A 6,000-nucleotide genomic window follows, 5' to 3' on the forward strand; every position below is an offset into this window, starting at 1 on the left:
GAGCCATGAAATGACATTCTTCAGATAATACAAGATTTCCTGCCTGGCAGTGGCATTTGTGGAGGATAAATGAAAAGGGAGTCCAGATCAAAGAAAGGTAGACTGGTGCATTATCGTGCAAGCCCCACCCCTTTTACGGGCATTGCATCATTGTAACATATGTCATTGTGTGTACTCCCTTCCCTATACGTTGTAAGCCGCCCTGAGTCCCCTCAGGGAAAAGGGCGGCCTATAAATAAATTTATCTACATCTACATATGTCCCCCAAAAGGTGGAGCTTGTGCTGGAAAGCTGTCACTTCACTTTCTGCTCACTCTCACTTTTTTATTCCTGGGCATCCATAAGGGCCCCCCAAAAGAGATCAGGTGATGACACAGACATGGTGACATCATTACACAAATGCAATGGCATGTATTTGTGCTAGGTGTGGAACTAGAAACAGGAGTAGAGTTCAAAGCAGTGAAAGTTTATTTCATGGTACCTATGCACAAGAATCGGATCTACTAACAGTCAAGCCAAATTGGCACTAGAGAAGGGGTAATGGAATCCATGGGCGGTTGGATTTAGGTCTTTTGTAGGAACATAAGGATTCTCAACTGATGACATATTTAACCCTGCCTTTGGGTTTTGCCAGTTCATCTTCTACAGAAGCCACTTTCATTAAAACAACCAGCAAAGTAGCAAAAGCCTGCAGTTGCTGCTACTTAGGAAAGGCTTTAGAGAAGCAGGCAGAAGCAATGTAATAAATTGGAAGGGGTGGCTCAAGAAAGAATCTTAAAGAATTACTAGAAAACCAAGGAAGGTGAAGCAGCCTCGATCTTACATATTGGTTTCAAATATTCAGCCAGTTGTTGAATTGGAAGTCAAGAAGTAGAGTCAAGCATGTATAAGAGAGCAACACTGAACCACTGGCAAATTTCTAATCTTGACATCGCTGCTTTTCTTACTCATAACTTCAGGTGCTTCTGTCATTTAACTGGCTTATCCTTGTGCAGGAGGCTATTAGTAGCCATGGTTTTAGCTGGAGGGGAAACTGGCAGGCAATGAGCAAGACAAGGCATTAATTTGATATGGGTTCCCTTTCTCATCCTAGAAGCCAGAAAGGGCGAAATCAATTTCTCTCCTTTTCTGTCACTATTTCTTTCTCCTCCAGACTAATGTGTACTACTACTGCTTCGATGTAGCAGATTGTAAACTCTCCCTGGTTGTCACATTAAGAATTCACAATTGGAAGTGAGAAGAATGGTATTAAAAATGATTGTTGTAAGGTTGGTGTTTGTGTAGGAGTTGGGAAAATGCAATGTAAATAAGAAGTACAGGCTCACAAAATTAACTAACAGTTTATGCCATGTGTATTTCAATTAACATGAGGATCAGGAGAAGCCACTTTTTATAGCTGGCTTTCATTTAAAGAAATTAGGTGATGTGAAATTCTAACAGTTGTTTATTTCAGTTCTTCTTAAAAGCTTTTTTTTTAGAAAAGATAAATTTAAAGTGATTTTTCTGCAACAAAACCCAAACAAAGCAAAACAAACTGCTAGAGAATTAATTACTTTATGTGAACATTTGATGCTGTAAATGTGTTTTACTTCTACTGAACTCATTCTGGGTATTTTTGAGTCCTTACAAATTGCTACCTTGCTTTGATGGGGATTCCCATTTACACAGCAGCAAGAATATATCATGTTATTCTTTTTTTAAAACCTCAAAGAAGTCCAGACACCACTATAATAATAATAGGGGGTAAATAGTGAAAACTGAAGGAATCAAGATACCTTTGGAAATAATATGAAGAGACAATGAAGGCAATCACTGCAAATACCTTGGCAACCTTCAAGCTGACATCAAGTATGCTGAGTCAAAAAAAGGTTAGAAGTGAATGTATCATGAGACTGAAACAGGTCTTAAATTCAAACTCAGTGAAGGAAATACCATGAAGGCAATTAACACCTAGCCAGTTCCTGTCGTTAGATACATAACTGGAATAGTGGATAATCAGACCCTTCATCCGTGCAGCAACATTGATAGACCCTACTTCAGAAGTGGTTCCTACTGGTTCGGCCAAGTAGATAGCAACTCGGCCTGCCATGCCCCTGAACTGATTCTCTCAGTGGCGCCATAGGCACCACCATCTTGTTTTTTGCTTCTGCGCATGTGCAGAAGCATTTTTAGTGCTGTGCATGCACACATGTTGCACATCAAGCGCATGTGCACGCGAAGCACATCCCGGAGCAAATCGGCAGTAGCAGCTACTTACCAAGGGAAATAGGTGGGCTTGGAATATTGCAAGTACAGCAGACAGTCGAAGAAGAAAAAAGGATATTGGAAGAATATCTGAAAGACAAAGAGGAAGATGCATTGAAGTATGCTATGAAGTGTGCCATGAGGACTTATTGAGTACTAGAGAAATTAAACTGACCTACAAGAAAAAAACAAATGAATAGAAAAGAGACAGGGCAAGGGAAAGTATTACCTGGTCAGTACATAGCAGCAAAGAACAAAAGTTATTGTTTCCTCATATCTCTTACCTTTATTTTTTATTTTATTTATATCTAACTAATTCTGAGAGTTCAATTGCATAGGAGTTTTCCCACATTTTATTTTCACTAGATTAGATTAGATTAGATTTAATGAATTTATAGGCTGCCCAATCCCGAATGACTCTGGGTGGCTTACAACAAATACATTTAAAAAATAGAAAAGTTAAAAACAAAGAAACATAGATTAAAAAGCCACAACATACACCCAGTCTAATCGGGGCTGGACCTCAGTCATGAGGTCAACAGCCCGGGGCCTGCCAGAATAGCCAGGTCTTAATAGCCTTTTGGAAGGCCATGAGAGTGGGTAAGGTCCGGATCTCTGGGGGCAGTTCATTCCATAGGGTCGGAGCGGCTATAGAGAAGGCCCTCCCTTGGGTGGTTGCCAGTCGACATTGTCTGGCTGACGGCATCTGGAGAAGGCCCATCCTGTGCGATCTTATCGGTCGTTGGGAGGTATGTGGCAGAAGACGGTCTCGCAGATATCCGGATCCTAGGCCATGTAGAGCTTTAAAGGTAATGACCAGCACCTTGAATTGTGCTCGGAGACCAATAGGGAGCCAGTGCAGCTCACGGAGGATAGGTGTAATGTGGGTGTACCTTGGTACACCCAATATTGCTCGCGCGGCTGCATTCTGGACTAGCTGTAGTCTCTGAACACTTTTCAGGGGCAGCCCCATGTAGAGAGCGTTACAGTAGTCAAGCCTTGAGGTGACGAGGGTGTGAGTGACCGTGTGAAGTGCCTCCCGATCCAAATCGGGCCGCAATTGGTGCACAAGACGAACCTGGGCGAAGGCTCCCCTGGTCACAGCCGGCAGGTGATGTTCTAACATCAGCTGCGGGTCCAGAAGGACTCCCAAGTTGCGAACCCTCTCTAAGGGGAGTAAATTTTCACCCTCCAGGCATAAGGATGGACTAACTGGACTGTCCTTGGGAGGCAACATCCATAGCCACTCGGTCTTGTCAGGATTGAGTGCGAGTTTGTTCACCCTCATCCAGACCCTGACAGCTTCCAGGCACTGGCACATCACTTCCACTGTTACACTGAGTTGGCACGGGGTGGAGAGATACAACTGGGTATCATCCGCATCATCCGCATATTGATGGTATTTGATCCTGTGCCGACGAATGATCTCACCCAGTGGATAGATGTTAAATAGGAGGGGGGACAAGACCAAGCCCTGCAGCACCCCATATTTAAGAGGCCTAGGGATCGATCTTTGTCCTCCAACCAACACCAACTGCGACCTGTCGGAGAGGTAGGAGGAGAATCACCGTAAAATGGTGCCTCCCACTCCCACCTCTTCCAGCCGTCGCAGAAGGATACCATGGCGATGGTATCGAAGGCCGCTGAGAGGTCAAGGAGCACAAGGATAGAGGAGTGTCCTCCATCCCTGGCCCACCAGAGATCATCGATCAGTGCAACCAAGGCGGTTTCGGTGGAGTATCCAGGCCTGAATCCAGACTGAAAGGGATCTAGATAATCCACTTCATCCAAGGTCCGTCGGAGTTGTAGGGCCACCACCTTCTCAACAACCTTCCCTAAAAAAGGGAGGTTGGAGACCGGATGATAGTTGTTGAGAATAGCTGGATCCAGAGAAGGCTTCTTAAGAAGGGGTCTTACCACCGCTTCCTTCAAGGATTGCGGGAAAGATCCCTCCTGCAAAGACGAGTTAGTAATCCTCTGGAGCCAGCCTTGTGTTACCTCCCTGCTGGTTGAGACCAGCCAGGAGGGGCACGGGTCCAGCAAACAGGTGGAGGCACTCATCGCTCCCATGGCCTTGTCCACTTCCTCAGGGGTGAAAAGCTGGAACTTGTTCCAGGAAATCTGAGCAAGACCTTCCCTTGGCACCTCCATGGGTACTGTCCAACTGGAGTCTAGGTCTGTCCGAATCTGAGTGATTTTGTCTGACAGAAACTGAACAAACTCCTCAGCCCGTCCCTGTAAGGGTTCCCCCGCATCCTCCCCTTTTAGGAGGGAGCGGGTTATCCTAAACAGGGCGGCTGGGCGAGATTCTGCAGACGCAATAAGAGCGGAAAAATGTGCACATTTTGCCTCCCGTATCGCCACTAAATAAGTCCTAATAAAGGCTCCTAGTAGTGTTCGGTCGGATTCGGAGTTACTAGCCCTCCAACATCGCTCTAGGCATCTCTTTTGGTGCTTCATCTCCTGGAGTTCCTCGGTGAACCAAGGTGCCCTCCTGGATCCACTGCCGCGGAGAGGCCACAAAGGGGCAATCCGATCCAGAGCCCCAGTCGCCGTTGCATTCCAGCTGGAGTGTGGGCAAGAGAGTCAGGTATCTCCCCAAGCTCCGTCTGAAATCTCAGTGGGTCCATCAGGCACCTGGGGCGGAACCATTTAATCAGCTCCACCTCCCTGCAAAGGGGGAGTAGCTTCCGAAAGTCAAGCCTCAGCAGGAAGTGATCTGACCATGACAAAGGCAAGGTCTCTATCCCCCTTAGTTCAAGATCACGTCTCCACTGCCCCGAGAGAAACACAAGGTCGAGTGTGTGTCCTGCTCTATGAGTCGGACCCTGAATTACCTTGGTCAAGTCCATGGTTGTCATGGAAGCCATGAACTCCTGCACTCCATCAGAGCGTTCGCCCAGTGACGGCAAGTTGAAGTCCCCCAGCACTATTAGTCTGGGGAACTCAACTGCCAACCTGGCTACTGACTCTAGGAGCGCAGGCAGGGCTGTTGAGATGCAGCTGGGAGGTAGGTACATCAAAAACAACCCCTAGGTCCAACTTCAAGAGTAGAGACTCACACCCCACAGTCTCTGGAGCAGGGATCCTGCGAGGAACTAATGATCCTTGGATAATAACTGCCACTCCCCCACCCCTTTCTGGTGTCGAGGTTGATGGAGCACCTGGAACCCTTCTGGGCACATTTCCGAGAGGGGGACTCCTCCCTTATGTCCCAGGCAGGTTTCAGTAATACATGCCAGGTCCGCCCCCTCATCAAGTATTAAGTCCCGGTCGAGGGGAGCTTTATGGATCATAGACCTGGCATTTAGCAGCAGCAACCTGAGGCCAGGGCCCTGGCTTCTCTTGTCACCAGGTCCTGGAGTTGAGCTTGCAGGGCCGGAACAAGGGATCGCTGTAACATAGCGAGCCCTCCTTCCCCGGTAATGGCTAGCCCTGTAGCTCCCATCATACCTGCCCTTCCCAACCATGACCGGGATGCTCCGCCTCGCCCCTGTCCCCATAGACCCTCCCTCCCATGGCCCTCATTTTTCTCGGCAGACCACATCTATCAATCATTCTAGGACCAGAGGTAGGCCTGGGCCCCCTGCCACTTCTGCTTATGCATTCAGTGGAGGGGGCACCAGGCTGTGCTCCTGGTCCTCTCATGTGTGCTACACAACCAATTCTCTCATTCATACCCCACTGTAGTCATTTAAAACATACAAAATTACAGTAACATAGTAGTATAAAATTAATTAATTTAAATTAAAAGTG

This window comes from Thamnophis sirtalis, unplaced genomic scaffold (genome assembly GCF_051295495.1).
Source record: "Thamnophis sirtalis isolate CommonGarterSnake01/CBP01778 unplaced genomic scaffold, rThaSir2_p1.2 scaffold_12, whole genome shotgun sequence".
NCBI lineage: Eukaryota > Metazoa > Chordata > Lepidosauria > Squamata > Natricidae > Thamnophis > Thamnophis sirtalis.